The sequence below is a fragment of the Agelaius tricolor genome, unplaced genomic scaffold (genome assembly GCF_023055355.1).
Source record: "Agelaius tricolor isolate 1412-34295 unplaced genomic scaffold, bAgeTri1.0.p SCAF_7, whole genome shotgun sequence".
NCBI lineage: Eukaryota > Metazoa > Chordata > Aves > Passeriformes > Icteridae > Agelaius > Agelaius tricolor.
In genome coordinates, this window is record NW_027269267.1 from 16,572,052 (window position 1) to 16,589,267 (window position 17,216).

Below are 17,216 nucleotides of genomic sequence, written 5' to 3' on the forward strand. Positions count from 1 at the left end.
GTGGTTCACTCCACAAGATTTTGCTGGTGCGGGTGTGGTGTGTGTGCTGGTAGGGATGAGGGGTTTCTGCACATCCCTGAGACAGAAATACAAGCAGCTCTACCCAGCACTTCTAAGCTAGATGAAGTCCTTCCAAGAGCAGGAAAGTAACAGAAGAAATAGTACTTGGTCTTTAAGAAATAGTCTTACTGGCTTCTTTAACAAGACTTGTTTAGGCTATGAAAAGTACCAGTGATCTAGAGCTTACCTACTCTCTGCCTCTTAGTTTAAAAATAGGTTTTCTGCACTGCTTAACCACCTGCTGTATTCTCCCCCTATGCATTAGCACTGCCCTTTCTGCTGGCTCCCTAAACATACGTGGGTAGATCGCGAGATACACATTCTGCTTTTACAGAGGCAGGACTCAGCCTAATTATAACCTGCAAGATCAGAATGTGACTGTTTTGACTTGCAGAAGCAAAGATGAATAACTGAGTTGTTGGCATTTAATTTTAGATATTCTGAACTCAGTCCTCTTTTTACTGTAATTTATTGTACTTATGACAGTGCTGATACCTGAAGAAAATTACCTATATGTGCAAGTGATCATTTGCATTGTATTTTCCAATGAAGTAAATTGACTTTCAGCAAAGTAAAAACACTTTTGCTGTTCTTTTGTAAATCTAAAATCATTGTGTTTTTGTTATTTGTCTATGATGAGAAAATAATGGACAGAATAAAGTTTAAAAATATTTTTTACCAGACTACAGTAATTTAGACAATCTGACATTTCAAGAACATCTTTATTTCAATATTAATGACTAGTTGTGGTTAATGGATTTCATTCATCCTAATATCTCTTCCTGTGTGTAATAGGCACCTTCAGTGTTTACATAGGTAGCTTTGCCCATGATGTATTTCATCCTTGAGCATAATTTATAGTTCTATGTCAGCATCTGGTTGGAACAGACAGGGGTAAGATGACATGATTGCAGGGTGGCTTTTTGCTGAGGTAGTCTGTGTGTAAAGCTCTTGAGGGCAATTCCTGGTTGTCTAGACCCTTCAATGCTGCAGTCCTCACCTTCATCTCAGAGCAATGGTACTGACATATATCATTACAGACTAGCACATCACTTTGTTTTCCACCTATTTTTCCCCCATGGAGCTCTGCTGTCCCCAGCAATGATGTCAGAATGAGTGTCCCTATGGTGTCCCTAGCAATGATGACAGATTAGATAGGATAGCTCACATATTTTTGTAGTGATTATTTTCTTAAAATCAGTCCCATTTTCAGAACATTTGTAGCTTTATATAAACGGTTTCCCAAAGCATGTCCCTTTCATTATTTAAATACTTTACTTTCCTTCAGCATCTGACTTCTCCTTCTTACTCCTTTGTCTCTTGATTGCATTTAAACTATGTAGTTACTATTGTTTCAACCATACCAGCAGTATCCTCATTTGGGGGCTCTTTTGACCTAATTTTTAAGAGACAATATTTCTATATAAAAGAAGAATCACCCTTCCTTCTATAAGAAATATAATTTGTTAATTGTCTTTCTAAGTCAAGCCTCAAGGAGAGTCCATGCTTCTACATTTAGTGTCTATATACACAATCAAAAAACTTCACATAATATATTAAATATGGCACCTAGGCTCATGTACCACTAAATGTAATCTCCAATTAAATAAAAAATATAACTTTGTTTAAATGTATTTTTAGTAAGGGGAAAGATGTGTATGTATTTTTGTAGCCTGACATACAAGAGATTATGTTCTGAAATCTGAATTTAAATATAGCAGAGAAATAGGGGATGGACAACAGCATCAATGCAGTTGTTTCAATTTTTATTTATTGTAACATGTATTATCATCACAATTTTTCTAAAATAGAGTCTTAGTCTTGGACAGAATTCTTACATAGATGGATCAGGTTTCATACAAACACAAAATAATAGAATCATCCTTGCTTCCCCCTGCCTTATAATCCAAGGGTTCATAGTGAGAGACCATTGGGAAAGGATGAAGTAGATCACACGCATGATAGACAATTGGTTAAATATATCCAAATTTGTAGCATTGTGGCAAAGGTTTTTGAGGAAAACACTGAAGTAGCTTTCCTGATGTTTATGAGGAACTCAGCAAGAACACATAGGAGCACACAGGACATAACATGGATATGCATTCCTGAATTTTTAACACCCATCTATCCTGGGTAGGGTGGATGTGAGAGCTTAGGAGATGATATAGTGGGGACAAACTGTAAATGGACTTCCAAATGAAGACAGTGTATCCTAGTGCAGTAAAGATGGGGGGAACAAAGAGAGGGTTGTAGGAGAGGAAGATTTAGAACTTGCCATTTCCCATAGTGATGATGAATTATTAAGGTAGTTGGTGTCAAGGATAAGAAAACAGATGTTGCAGCAATAAATGTGTGGCATAATGAAAATTTGGATGAGTTTTAATTATGCATATAAATGCAGAAACTCTTCTACTGGAAATGTTAGGGAAAAGTGTTGTTAGGATTTCAGCATAATTTGGCTATGAAAAAAAGATGGAGGTGGAAAGTGCAGATAAGTGGCAGGCTAGATATGATTTGTCATGGTGACTGCAAAGGAGATACAACTGAAACTGCTGTTTTAAACACATCATTCTTGGGGTCATGTCCCTGGAGAACAAATCTGAGCCAAATTTTCTGAGGCTTTCCTTTGAATAAAAACAGTCAGATCTGCAGTGAAGAGATGAATATTCAAAATAATAACTAAATCATCATAGGGTCACATTGTCATGAATACTGGAGGTGGGTCTTGAAAGAACGCCAAGTGACATGAAGTGGTGATGGGTAGATGCACAGAGAGAAAACAACAAAAAAAGGAAAAATCATGGAAACTTAAGGAGAATAAGGTTTCAGTAATGGATTATTATTTTTCAACTTTATCTCAGTTCAAAATCAGTAACAGTCAAAGGTAAAAGCAGATTATGTTGTGTCTAAGGGGAGAAACCTAGTTTACAGGGGTTCTGGAATGAAACTGGAGAAGAGGTAAATTTAATGAGCTTGGAGATGGGAATGAGGAGCAGAGCAGTTTGTAGCTGGTGAGAAAAGGGGATCAGAAAAAGAATATTTTTGGTGGGAGCGTGAGAACTGAAGGAGGAGTGAACAACAGTTTGCTCAGGATGGAAGAACTGAGGCAAACGGAGGAGTTGGAAAAGAAATTCTTAAATGTGACATGGAAGAAGGAAAGGAGTTACAGAAAGGGAAGTGATGGAAAGCACATGTCTTCATGTAGAAGACATTGGTGAGATCCCAACGTGGAGAGTGAAGGAGATGCAGAGTAGAGAGGAGCAGAGTAAAAGGGAGGATGATTCAGGGTAGCTAAAATCCTACTTGAGATGAGAGATGTTCCCCAACTGGAGAATGGAGAGTTACCTAACCAGGAAACAGGAAGAAATATAGAAGGATAAAAAAAGCTTGCAGTGGTGAAAAGGGGTGAAGTGAAGGATGTAGAAAATTAACAACAATCCTTGGGATAAAAAGAGAAAGGAGAAATGAAGAAATCTGCGAAAAAGAGAAGGGAGAAAAATACCGAGAATTACTTATCATCTGAAAATTGTGGAAGGATTGACTGACAAGGCTTGAGGGAGAAGATGACCTCAAGTATGAGGGTGAAAGGTATATGATCATTGTTTAAAAGGGAGGAACACACCATCAGAGATTCAAGAATATGGCTGATGAAAATCAGTGCAAGGCTGTAAGCCTTGGTATAGGCTGAACTGAAGGAGGAATGAACACAGAAAGGAAAAAATGGGACTCTTCAGCCAAGGGTTCAGGTGAATTGGTAAAGACTTACATGGGATACAATGAAAATAAAATAATGCCTTGAGCTGAATAAAGGGACAAGGCTGAAGATGGAGAGCAGACAGAAAGAAAATTATAGGGGGAAGTGAGTAGGGTCATATTTAATGCTGCTAATAATGGAGGAAAAGGGATGTAGCCTGGGAGGCGTACAGACAGGGAAAGAGCAGAAGTCCAGTGTGATTATCATGAAATGTATCTGGGGAGATGGAAATGAATGGAAAAGAGAAACTTCTGAAAGAGAGGGAAGATAAAAAAAGACTTGGTGAGGGTGAAAGGAACGACATATGAAAAAGTCATGGATGACAGGGGTTTTTTACAGAGACAAAGAAAGTGGGAGGAAAGAAGGGTGTAGGTGTGAAATGTGAAGATGCAAAAGACAGGTAGAAGCAGTAAGAAAGGAAGATGTAGCATAAAGACAAAATTTTCAAACTTGGATGGTAAAAATAATGATCTTAAATTCTGTTTAGCCATCTTAGTAGAAGGTGGCTTTAAAGCAGAGTCCCTCAAAATATTTTTCTTTTTTCTTTCCAGACATCATCTGCAAATAGTTACTCAGATGTGTGGGCTTTTCTCTGGAGAGAGCAGTGGGAAATGAACTATGGATTCCTACTCTGTCATCTTCAGTGTGTGCATTAGGTGGTGGTGGAAAGGCTGACAGAAACTATATTTAATACAGTATCAGGTGATTCATTTGGCTGAGAGAAGGAATAGATGTTAATAGTACCATTCCTAAACAAGTGTAGATCTTTCTGTTTCACCACATTTGGCAGGTCTGTTTGGATGATGCCTAATACAGACTTCATCCTGAATGCAACCTAAATGGCTGAGACCAGGTTTATTTCAGCACTCTGCATTGGAGGGCCCTGCTGCTTGATAATAGTGTTGGCTTCTGTCTTAGGGACTTTCCTGTTTCTGCAGCTGCTTCTGCTTTGTTTGGAAGTGCACTTTTTTTCCCCCTGGACATGGACTTTGCTGTGCTTCTGTCACCTGGAGCTTGGGTTTCTGCAGAGAACAGCCCATAAGACCATGCCCAGGGATCAAAAGGCAGCTTTCCCATGTGAGCACAGAACACCCACTGGCAGAGTGAGCTCCTCCTAATGCTCCTGGCAGGCAGCTTTGGCTCCTGTGAAATTCAAAGTGTGTGTTTTTACATGCAAAGCTCTGGGACGGGATCCATCTTGCTGGAATGCGCCGCTCAGTCCCTGGCATGGCTCAGCAGCTGGGGCTCTTTGCTGAGGGGGTTCTGTTCTCACCTGTCCTGAAAGGTGACAAAGAAAGGTCTGCTGGTCTCGTGTCCTGCAGGCTCACCATGGTGCTCTCCACCAGCATTTGTGTTTCAGTCATAATGCCCACAAAAAGCCTGTTTCCAAGAGAAGCTTTCTCCTTCCTGTTTTTGAGAAGGGATTTGGTAGTTAAGCCTGGGGAGCTGCAGCAGACTGTGGTTCTGATTTGTTTTCTAGGAATGACTAAGAGAGGAGGAGTTTGTACTCTCTGACTATATTCTGATGACTCTGTTAGCAACCACATTGCTTTAACTGTACTTTCAGCATGCTGAAAGTATGTTTTTAATCTTGCAAAACCCTCCTCAGTTTCTGATGTTGCTTCTCACATACATGATGCTATTTTCCATTTTTAACTTCAATCCTTCTGGGTTTGGCACATAGGATTTTCCAGAAATATTTTCAAATGGATTTTCTCAACTTAGTAAACCAATTACTTTCATATATTTTCATTGTTGGCTGATGTCTGAAGATTTCTTGTTTTGAGTAAAACCCCTTGACCCTGGTTAAAACCAAAATTTTGTTTTACTATATAAGCATCTTAAAAGTGAAATATATTAAATTACAAAAATTAAGAACTAGTATGGTGGAGATTTTGCTTTCAAGTTATAGCAAAGAATGCAGAGAAAAAAGTTCAGGTCTTGATCAGAATAATGGGATGTGGGATTAATTACTTGGTGGAAGCTGCATCAGAAAAAAGGTGGTGATTTGAATCCTCAGAGGCAAAATGAATGAATTACACAGTAGCTGGTTTTGGTTCAGGATGATGGTTGTCCCAGATTAGCTTCCCTGGTATCATTTTAACAGCATCCAACTACAACAGTGAATAGTTTCTTGTGTTTAGTCCCCAACCAGGGAAAAAATGTCTAAGAAAAAAATCTGGATGTGCAGCCTGATAGTCACTGCTGAAAATCTGAAAACATAAGGCTGCAGTTCTCCATCGTGGACCACTCCCTGATGAAACTAATATCTTTTTCTCCAAAACTGTGTTGGAACTAGTTATCCTGTACTGCAGTGACATCTACTGAAAGAAAGCAAAAAAAGTCTTGGGAAAGCAGTCTTTGCCTTTCTAAAACATAATACAAACATCAGGGATTTAATATATTATTGAACACTGAGAGGTTTAACATTTTTCCCTTTGTCAATTTCAGAGCTATTATTGTCTGTTTTTTAGGAAGCACCTGTCACCACTATGTTCCCAGACTTTAAACACATAACTAATGTATTCTGTGACCTGTTTTGTATGCAAATACTTAATTCCTGAAAGATTGTGGTTTAGTTTTAGGTCATTCTCCATTTGAGAATGGAAGTAAAGGGACTTTTTTTCTCACTGAAGGAGGGGAGAGATTAGAATTTAGGGGTCTGGCAAGCATAAATATTGTTCAGACAGAGCTGGCTGCTGTGTGCCACAATGGGCTGAAAGGACAAGAGAATTGTCACTTCTACTACTAAGGGGAACTGCTTGTATTTTTATTACCTTTAGGTAGAGCATATTTGAATATGTGCTTTCTTTATGCTCTCCTCTTGTAGTAAGCAGTGTTTTATACTGGAGATGAACTAATGAATAGCAGAAGACTAATGAGTTGAATTGTGTACAGCTGCTTGTAGGGGAGATCTGCCTCATTTGCTGGCAAAGCTTTGTGGTCTGTAGCTGCCTCATCCAGATACTTCCATCTCTTTCTTCCAGGGAACTGGATTATGGGATCTAATCTTCTTGCCATTGGCAGCAGTGCATGCAGGTCTCTGGATGAGGAGAAAAATGGAATTCATGCCTGCACTTCCATCCCTCAGAAGCAGAAAACATCTTGTCATTTTACTTGCAAGATCCTCCTTGAAGGGATACCTTCAAGCAGAAGAAGTCCCACCGCTGTCTGCATATGACAAACTATCAATGAACTATGAAAAAAAAAATGTAGCAATGCAAAATATTGTTTGATTGAGATTACTGTTGTTTAAAAAAGACCTGAAAATACCAGCGGGAAGGGTTTATGGTTCTGCTCCCTTCTGCATTTTTTTTCTGGTCTTCCATCATGCAACACTTACAGCCTATAATTAAACCAGCTTGCTGCTATTTGCATTTTCATGAAAGGAGCCTCTCCTAACATACCTCTCTTAAATCTCCTATTTGATATCGAGTGAAATTTAATTTCAAGGCTTTACTCTTTGCAGATCATTTAACTCTTAATGGCTTTTCATCCTAAATCTATCTCTGCTTCTGTCTGAGCATATGTGTCTCCCTCCTCATCTCTCTGTCTCTCTTCCTCATTATTTGTTCACCTTTAAGCCATTCCAGAGCTATTGGAAAGACAGATTGCAAAGACAGAAGCCTGAATTTTGCTATTATGCTCTACAACTCTGGCATAAGTTCCTACACATTCCCATCAGAAATATTTCTGGAACTGAAAACCCAGCAAGGGAAAAAATGAGCTCTAGGCTGCTTATTAGTTAAATAGTTCTGTATGGCACTATTTGCACATGGGAGTCATATTTAAAGATTTAGCTGAACAGTCAAAGAATAGTGCTTTGCACAATATTCTTGGAAGTGCTTAACTTAAGGTCATGCATAAAACTAAAATACAGTTTATATGTTCAGTTCTAGGTCCTTTGTGTAAGGCATCCCTTAGAAAAGTAATAGCCAGCAGCAAAGCATGTCTAGCAAGTGGAATTTTCTGTTGATTCTCTCATTCCCTTCCCTATCTTTCCTTTTCCTGACAGAAACAGATGGAATTTTATTTTCTCACAATCACTATGAACTGAGACTAACAGCTCTTAAATTAGCAGTGAGGGGATGGAAAGGTGTGGAAAGCAACAAAAACATGCAAACCCTCTGTAACAGTCTGAACAGTGAAATGTGGAAATAAATCTTGTCAATCAATAAACCATAACTGCCCTGTGGCTTGTGGGTCACACCCAATACATGTAATGATCCCTCAGTCCTTCATATAACTTGTGTATATTGAATAATAAAAAAATATGTTGATTAGATCTTCCAAACTTCTATGCAAAAGAGGAGGACTGACATTTTATTTACTTACTGATAAAGTCTACAAAGGATTTTCTTTCAGCTTGGCAGTTGTTGTTTAACCATGGAAGTCTTTGACTTTCTGAGAACATTTCCTTTAGGTTCTTCTTTGCCCTTTTTAATCTTTTATTTTTTGCTCACTTTCCTCTCTTCCAGAATTTGGTGTTTTCTTTTTGTGACCATTATCTCATTTTTTAATTGTAGTAATTAATCACAAGAGATGGCATAATGGTAATAAGCTCAGTTTAAAACCTACTCCAGTTATCACATGGACATCTTCTGAGAAAGCAGCCACTTGACTTTGTTATAGGCTGGTTCTGGAGCTGGTCTGGATGTGCTGCAGGTACTGGCCACAATATGATTGTCTGACACAGGCCCCAGGAGTCACACAAAGACTCCCTGTGTTTAATTTTGAGAAAGAAGACTTTCTAAATTGAACAGCTTAAATCACTTACCCTCTAAGCAGGCTATATGGAAAGATGAGGAAATGAACACTCAGAGAAGTAGATGCTGCTGAGATGTCATTTTCTAAACCCTGACTGAGGTGTGTAGGAGGAAGGCCTGATGCAATGCTCAGTTTTGTTCCTGATGAGGATCTCCTGGTGGAAAATGCACACACCTGAGCTGGAGTGAGGGCTCCCCTTCAGCACCAACAAGGTGGGGATGTCCTTTCAGGTATAGAAGTAAAGGAAGTAAAGGAATAAATTCTCTGTGAGGGAAAGAAAACAGCTAAAGGTGAGGTATATTTCAAGCTCAGTTTTGTCTTTGCTATGGAACCAAGATCATGCTGGTACTGAGTACTGGTTGTGGGCTGCTCTAAGATCAGTAAATTCATTTTGGGTATGAAGGACTTTGCCATACTGATCTGATATTGCTGATACTGACCTGTTAGTTCAAGAACAGGAGGTCACTGCATTCTTGGTAGAGTTTGTATTGACCATAACCCTTTCTAGAATTGATTACCAATGCCAGGTGATGAGGATTGCTGCCTCTGGTCTGCAATATGTGCATCCCTTCTTCTCTGCTCCCACACATGCATGATGGAGGCTGCTGTGTAAAACAATAGCCCAGAGGCTGTCAGGGATTTCTTCCTATCCCTGAGGAAGCTGAAATACAGAGGTTCCTCCCAGTTACACCCCTGCAGCTTAAGCAGAGTTTCCATGAAGATGACTCTGATGCATAGGATGAAAGATGTTCAGCACACTAAAATTATTCAGCTACATATTTTTTGCCAAGTAGACCCTGAAAGTTCTGGGAGAAATGCCAAAGCAATGCTGGTAGATGAATGCTTCTGAGCCATCATGTCCTTGACTGCAGGAAGACAGAAATGTTCGATCAGGACTTGTTTTAAGGTTACCCTCTCTTTGTTTTGTTTTTCTTTGTATGGACCAGATAAATACCAGCTAAAAAATGGTATACTCATTTGATGATGCCCTTCTCATGGAAAACCATAAGTTAGATATAGCTTTTAACTATGCAGTTTCCATAGATTCCATTTTATTTATAGTTACCTCCTACCAGTATTCTATTTTCCTGGGTTTTCTGGATTTGCATTGTTTTGCTGATTCACTGCATACAGCACATGGAAAATTCTTGGTAATCTTGCAAACACAAATCAGCCTGATGCAAATTCCTTATACTGTGTGCTCATTTCATGGAAGGTCCAACTTCACTCTCCCTCAGCATATACAGCTGGGGAAAGATTTGACTTAAGTCACATCTAAAATCTCCTTCTTGAACATTTGTTTAACATTTGATTCTGCACTGCATGTTGCCTTGTATTTTGGACTTTTTTACCTGTGCCTACTATTGACATTTCTGCCATAGTGGCCCATTCGTACAGAACTTTTCTCTGAAATATGGCTTGGTTAGTTCACTGAACTAGTTTTCTTTATCTGAAACAAAAAATCAAAAATTACTGCCACAGCTATATCAATATTGTTTTAATTAAATTCTTTGCTCCTGCTAATTCTCATGAGGTTGAAGTATTTCTAGATAATGATGTATGTTTACTAACCCTTTTCAGCACCTTAAATCCCTAGTATTATTTAACAAGATAAGTATTACTACAGTTCTAGGGCTTTCTTTTCTGTTTAGCACAACCAATATGGAGAAATTTTCATTTTTGGTCTGACTTTTTTTCCCCAAATTGTAACAGGAAGATATCTTTCTGTTTTACTTCAGTCATACACCAATTGATGTTTCTGATGCTCTCTTTCATGCCTTATTTTTTAGTAATTGTGTTTGTGCCTTCAATGGAATATTCATTTCACAATAACTTCTTGTACTCTGGAGGGATTTTGTAGTGATGTAGAAAAATAGTCTAGAAGCCTTTAAAGAAAGATTGTTGAAAATTGATTTTTTAAAAATCATTTTTGAAGCATTTTCTAATTTTTGACTCCTGTGAGAATTAAAGTAGCCAAATCCAGTATACACTAAAATAACAAGCCTTTTTGTTCTGTAATAGATTGCTATGTGAACAGAGGGAAGAAAGGAGCTGAGCATGTAAGTGTTCAGGAGGTGCTGGATACATAAGGGTCAGTCAGCCTGTACTAATAAATGTCCCATTTAATCTGCACAGTGCTGGATTTAAAGGCATGGTTAAGAATTCTGGATTACAAAGGATATGAACAGCTCTGAAGAGGTATATCCTTGTCTGGGGTTTGGAGATTTATTTGATTATGCTGCATATGGTCATATGTTCATGGCAACAGGGATGTGCAAAGAGCCTCTGTAAACCAGAAGAGACAGAAATACCCTGTAATAAATGATTGGTGTAATTAGCTTTCTTACCAGTGGAAATAGCCAACAAAGTTCCAAGGAAGCCATGGAAGTCTTGATAAATATAATAAAAGTATCAATATGTACAAAAATCTACTGTAGCACATAAACTTCAAATGTAGCTAAAGATAAATAAAAAGAAAAAAAAAAAGCAAAGCCACATATAAATGTATATGTTTCTTTATGGCTTAGAATGAAGGTAGGCTAAAGGTGGTGTCATCCAGACCTGTAGCATCATGCATGCCAGGACTAATATTATGTGGAAGTTGTTCAGAGCAATGTAATTCAGATTTAGTGTTATTTTAGGCAATGTTAACATAGTCCTGACTCACAAGAGAGAGAAAATTAATTTAGTCTGGATCCCATTATTCTCCCTGAGAATATATCTTAGTTGAAATATTTTTATTTATCAAATTCAGTATCTGATTTTCAGATGTTGTTTTACAGTCAGATTTACAGTCCTAGTTTGTGTCCTATTTTTATCAAAACTAGGGCTTTGGAGGGGCTAAGATAAAGCTGGGGGGCCTTCCAAAGTTGCAAAACAAAAACAACTGTTCCTTTTGTTTCTGTTCAGCCTGCTGCTTTTTCCATCTGTTGGAGCATTGACCATCTCACAAGAGCTTGTAGCCCAATCTTTGGATTTGGTATTTACCTTCCTGTTTCCTCCAGTACTACTTTGCCTTTTTGGAGTAAGGCAGTTTTATGTCCTACTGCTATATTTTCTTTAGATCATTGTTTCCTAAAGTTATTGAAGCACTGAAAATGCCCACAAGGACAGATTTCATTAAAGAGCAGCACACGGGTTAAATTGTAACTAAAATAAGAGAAATTGACCCTTCTTTTGTCATCTCTGTGCAGCAGTCATTTCTCCAAATGCCTTGGGCATCTCGGAATGTCAGTTTGTTAAACTTGACTCAACAAAGAATTCTAGGGCACTATTTTGAAAACAATGTTTTATTAGTGAGTTGGCATCAAGAATCATAAAATATAAAGGTTCCCAACTTTGTGTATTAAAATAAACTGAATTTACAGGTTCTTCAGTAGTGAAAATTTCCAATTTTCAAAAGGAGTTTCCTATGATCAGGACTGGATAGAGTAGTGATACATGGATGGGGACAGTGCAATGGCTGTTGTATTGTGTTGGTTTGTTCCATTCCCACTCTAGGTTAAAATGGTTCTGCCCTGGTTCTCCCTCCCCTCCCAGTTCCTGCCTGTCACCCCAGTAATTATAGCGACCATTGTATCTTTTTACACTCCACCCCGGTTTCCCTAGTAACCGAATGTATCCTTCCCTCAACCCCACCCCGGTGCCCTGCCAGTCACTCCCTGCCACCACCTTTTTCTCCAGAAACTTCTGACCGGGGCTTGGAGTGATTGGATCAGGGGCCGGGGACCCTCCCTCAAGTTATTTTCATTGGTCTTTTCTGTGTGTCAATTCCGTGTACCCCACTCCCTCCTGGATTCCTATTTGCTCCCGACTTGGTTCCACCCCTGCCTCCCACACCCTTTATAACCTCATGTAATCGCTCCCCTTGCGCTCTTCGCTTGCTGGCCTCCCTGGAATCTTTGATAAATCTGGGCTTTGCCCTGAAAGAAGAGCGTGTTCTCTCCTTTCCTTGTTGTCCACAGCCACTCATTGGCCTTGTCCTGCATCTGGCACTGTCCCCTGCTATAGCGCTGGGCATTTGCCTGAGGCGCTGACCCGAAGCGTGGCCATCGGGCTGAGTGCCCCCTGTGCTGCTAGCGGTGCTGCCGAGCTAGCTGGGACGCTTTTCTCTGGCTGGACAGCTGCAAATGGCATTTCTGTTTCCTCATCCCATGATCTCAGAAGCACTATTTGGGTGTTACAGCTCTCTCCTTGTCCTTCAACATCCCTACATTGGATCAGAAAAGTCGACCAGACAAATCACAAGCATTTGCTATTCCATGGTGAGCACTTTTGAGCTGGAGGCATAAAATACCTCAAAGTGTTCATGTCTCTGGCCAACAAGAAAAATTGGTCATAGTCCCCGTGGTTTCTAGGACTTGTTGCCCTGGCACAATTCCAGCATGTGTGGGATTTTGCAAATGTATTTAAGGAACAGCTTTCAGCCAAAGGTTATGAAGTAAGAGGGTCCTGTATCTTCTCTGCTGCCATGGTGTGTCTGAACAGAGCCAGCACCACCACAGCCAGCTGGCCAAGAGAGGCAGATGGAATGAATGTAGCAATGCTGCCACGAAATCCAGTGATGAACACAGGTCAGGAGCATAGAAGGCCCTATTCTGCACATGGAACCAGGCCACTTTGTAAATTAAAAACAAATTAAAAAGTGGTGATTTTCTAATCTTCAAATTATTTAGGCGATCATACGCATTCACTAACTATCACATGATTGGTGGTAGGGCACTAGGATGAAGTAGAGAGTTTTTAAAGTAACAATATTTTAAAATATTCATCTGTCTTTTAAATAATAAAAATAATCTTTATGTTAAATAACAATTTTTAAAAAATAAAAAATAACTAGGGTTTTTCCTTGTTGCTAAGTAATTGTAAGTAGGGCATTAGTAATGTGCTATTTGTTTATAATAGTCTGATAGAAAGATAACTAGCTCAACTAAGAGAATACAAAAACCTCCCAAAACCAATCCTTAAATAGTCTGTCCATACAATGGTATGACATTAGCTAAATAATCCATGTCCTCCCAGCATTACCTCTACCTGTTCTTCACTTGTCACAGGTAGTAAAACAGGTCTTTGTCTTGTGCAAATAAAAAGACATTTGAGCATTTCTAAGTAAAACTTAGAGAGAAAAAATATTTGTTTAAGACAAACAACTGTTTCATGACAGACCTATTTTGGGTGAAAAGAATGTAAAAATGTTAGCAATGTGTCTCTGGTGTATAAATAAATGCCCTGTAATTGTCTTTGCTAAAAGTGGAGGTAATGGTGTTGAAACAATGGACTCCATTGAATAAATGAAGTCCTGTAAAGTGATAAATGTGTAAGGTCAGCAGAACTATTTGAAGGTAAATCACTTTTCTTTCCTTAGCTTCTGACATCTTTAATCTGAGAAAGAAGATGTCCAGAAATTAACTCTGTGTGTTCCACAGAGGTAGGAAAAGACCTATAACAGGTATAGGATCACACCTGCCACTTCACTTACAGGAACCCCTCCATTACCCTGCCTCTTCCCTGGATTAGACAATTCCTAGCACAAAAATCTCCAAACTGTGTTCAGACATGCTCAACTCCTGCTCAGACTGTTTCACACAGATTGCTGGCAAGACTGATGAGGCTGATGCATTTCTGGCCAGCCTGTGGCCAAGGGGCTAATGCTTCACATTCCTCCTGAGGGGCTGGGGTCCCTTAAAGAGGTAATGGGCAAAACTCCACCTGTATGCACAAAGAACTGCCATATCAGTGGGCCCAAATCATACTGGGAACTTCCATCTGGGAAGGAGAGGGCTGCCCAGGAGGTAGTTACAGTTGAGGGGTGCTTTGACTACTTGTACAGCTCACACAGATTTGCCATAACAGGCAACAGGTAACACACATCAGGTAACTTCACCAGGAGTGGAGCAGATTTAGCACTGCAGAAACTTGTACCTTATTTCATATCAGTTTACACAATGTGCTCATGCCATACTTTCTCCATTTCTCAGTTTCCATTGTATCTTCCAGCCATTCCTAATTCTGATCTCTCATAGCTCCCTCCAGTTTTAGATGTACTTTACATATTGCTATATTGTGTGTGTATATATATATATATGTTATATTGTGTGAATATATAGCTGATATGTACATATCTATACAACACTGCTGCTGTCCCAGCAGCAGCAGTATACTGCTGTAAAGAATTCTCTCAAGGAGAGGAGAATGCACTTAAGTCAGCAGCTGAAGGATCCTTATTGCAGGTGTAGAAATAATGTGTTTGTGATGGGAACATCAACCTCTGCACCAGTGACTGAGTACAAGCATAGAGGGTTTAGTTTGAGAGGGTTTTGACTCTGTCTCTGTGCTTATATCCTCTTTCCTTTGAAGACATGAGAATTTTCCCATTAGAGCTTACTTTGTGGCGTTATTTTGGGAATAACCTCACAAGAAACTGAACAACAATAAATAGATAAACAATGGAATAAAGAAAAAGCTGTTAATGCCAAGTGTGTAAGAACTTACATCCCTGGCAAAAAAAAAAAAGAACTGCTAGAATGAAAAAACATTATGTTCTGATAATTCCCATATTTGATGTCTTACTTCTTATGCAATGCATTTTCTTTACATCTCTGGTGTTTCCATTAGAAATATGATTCTCCTTCCCTGAGTCCTGCTCAGCTGGTATTTTGGTCATGACAGATTTTCATTTTTAAGAACAAAGGAATTTTTGGAAAGGAAACAGGGGTTTATGAAGTCCCATTACTTTTCTCTGAAACTGACAACATAAATGATTATATAAAAAGTACAAGCAATTGTTACAAGCCAAAAAATAAAAGAGTTTTCTTGAGTTTTCTTTCTTACCCTCAGCATCTGTCAGCTACAAAAGCAAAACTCAAAGGGATGCTCTCTATTTAAAATTATCTCTATTATAATCATCATAAGACATTCAGAACTACTTTAACCTTTACAGGTCTATCTCTTTGTGATATCCTGTTAGCTGTTGGTAACAGCAATGTTATATTGTGCTAAGGAGTTTCACAGGTTTTTCTATTTTAGCGCATCACATTTTCTGACATTTAAGTGTATGTTCTTATGTTTGTCTGTGAGTTTACTTTTTTTTTTTTGAAAGTATTTATTTATTGTCCCCCACTCATCTCTACATTAAACAACCCCACATATAGTGTCTCCTTGCATAAAAGTCTCAAGAGAATTTCTAATTTGTTTCATCATCTGTTTTTGTAATAATTTTGTTTGCATTTTTTGAGATGGAGAGTACAAAATAAAACACAATAGAAAATATAACTCTGATTTAAATAGTGCTTGAATATTGTAAGAATTATTTTCAGTGTTGTTTATAGACACCTTTCTTGGTAAGATCCTTTTATGCAGATGCTTCCTAAGTGTGGCCTTAGGATTTGCCTTCGGGACCATGAGCATCTTTGACCCTTTGTTGTGGTTGAGGCAGAGAAAGTATTCCTAACAAGTTCCTGAGAAGTATCTCTTTGTCTGCCTAAGAGTGAGTGTGTATTATTTTAGCAGTTCCATGATTTATTTTAAAACTCTCTGAATGTACTATTTAAACTGAGGACTTGTCCTTCACCTCATCCTTGTTTCAACAACTCTCCCTCTGATTCCTCAATCTCCAATCTGGATGTAGAAGAAAAATGGTGTATAGGGCTTTTCTGGCATTTTCTTACTGTTTCTACCCTCTTCTTTTATCTTCATATTTTTAGTAAAGAACATTAATATACTTTTTCAAAAAAGTAACATATACAAAAATGCTGTTAAATTTGAAAGCTAACAAAGAGTTGAAATGCTTCATTTTTTTCACCCAAAGATTGAAAGCTGAAGGTAAGGTGGTATTTCTATGAGAAAGGAAAAGTACATTATTTTTGTGTCTTTGTATAAAATATTTCAACTGCCATAACATCATTTATTAGACTAAAAACCTATGTATTTGTTCTAAATAATTAAAGGTAATGTTTTGACACAGAGAAAATAAAATTCCATTCGTTCTATTTAGTGCTGACTTGGGGTCATCTATTATTAGGACAGGGATGGGTGACAGGAGATGACCACTCTTTCCTTGCAGAAAGGGAGAGACAGAGGTGTTAGCAGCTGCTGCTTGTGGCCTCTGTCCGACCCCCTTCCCTGGCCACCTGCCCCCTCTCTCCCTCCCTCCCTTCACACTCTCCAGCAGCAAGGCTCCCCCTTGGTGGAAAGCTGAGAAAAGCTGTGCTTGGCAGGGACCCCTGCACACTAGCAGTGCCCATGCTGCTCTGAAGGTGGCTGTTGAGGGGCAGAAGCATCTATTCTTAATAAAGCCAATTACACTCAGCCATAAATAAATGAATAAATAAATTATTAGAAGCTGGATAAATGAAATAGCAATTGAAGTACCCTATTTAAACCAAGGTATTCTGTCCACAAGGAATAGTGCTTTAAGGAAAGCAGAAGTCGCTGGCATTTGTGAGCTTGCAAGCTGAGAGCTGCAAGCAAACTGCCTCTGTCATCATTTGAAAACATAATGCTGACAGATCCCTGACTTGGCAGTAGCACTAAACAGGATTAACCACTCTGGCATCTCAGGTTTCATTGCACTGAAATGGAAATAAGTGCTGTTCACACAAAGAATGGCATTTGTCATATTATTCATGCCTGTGGT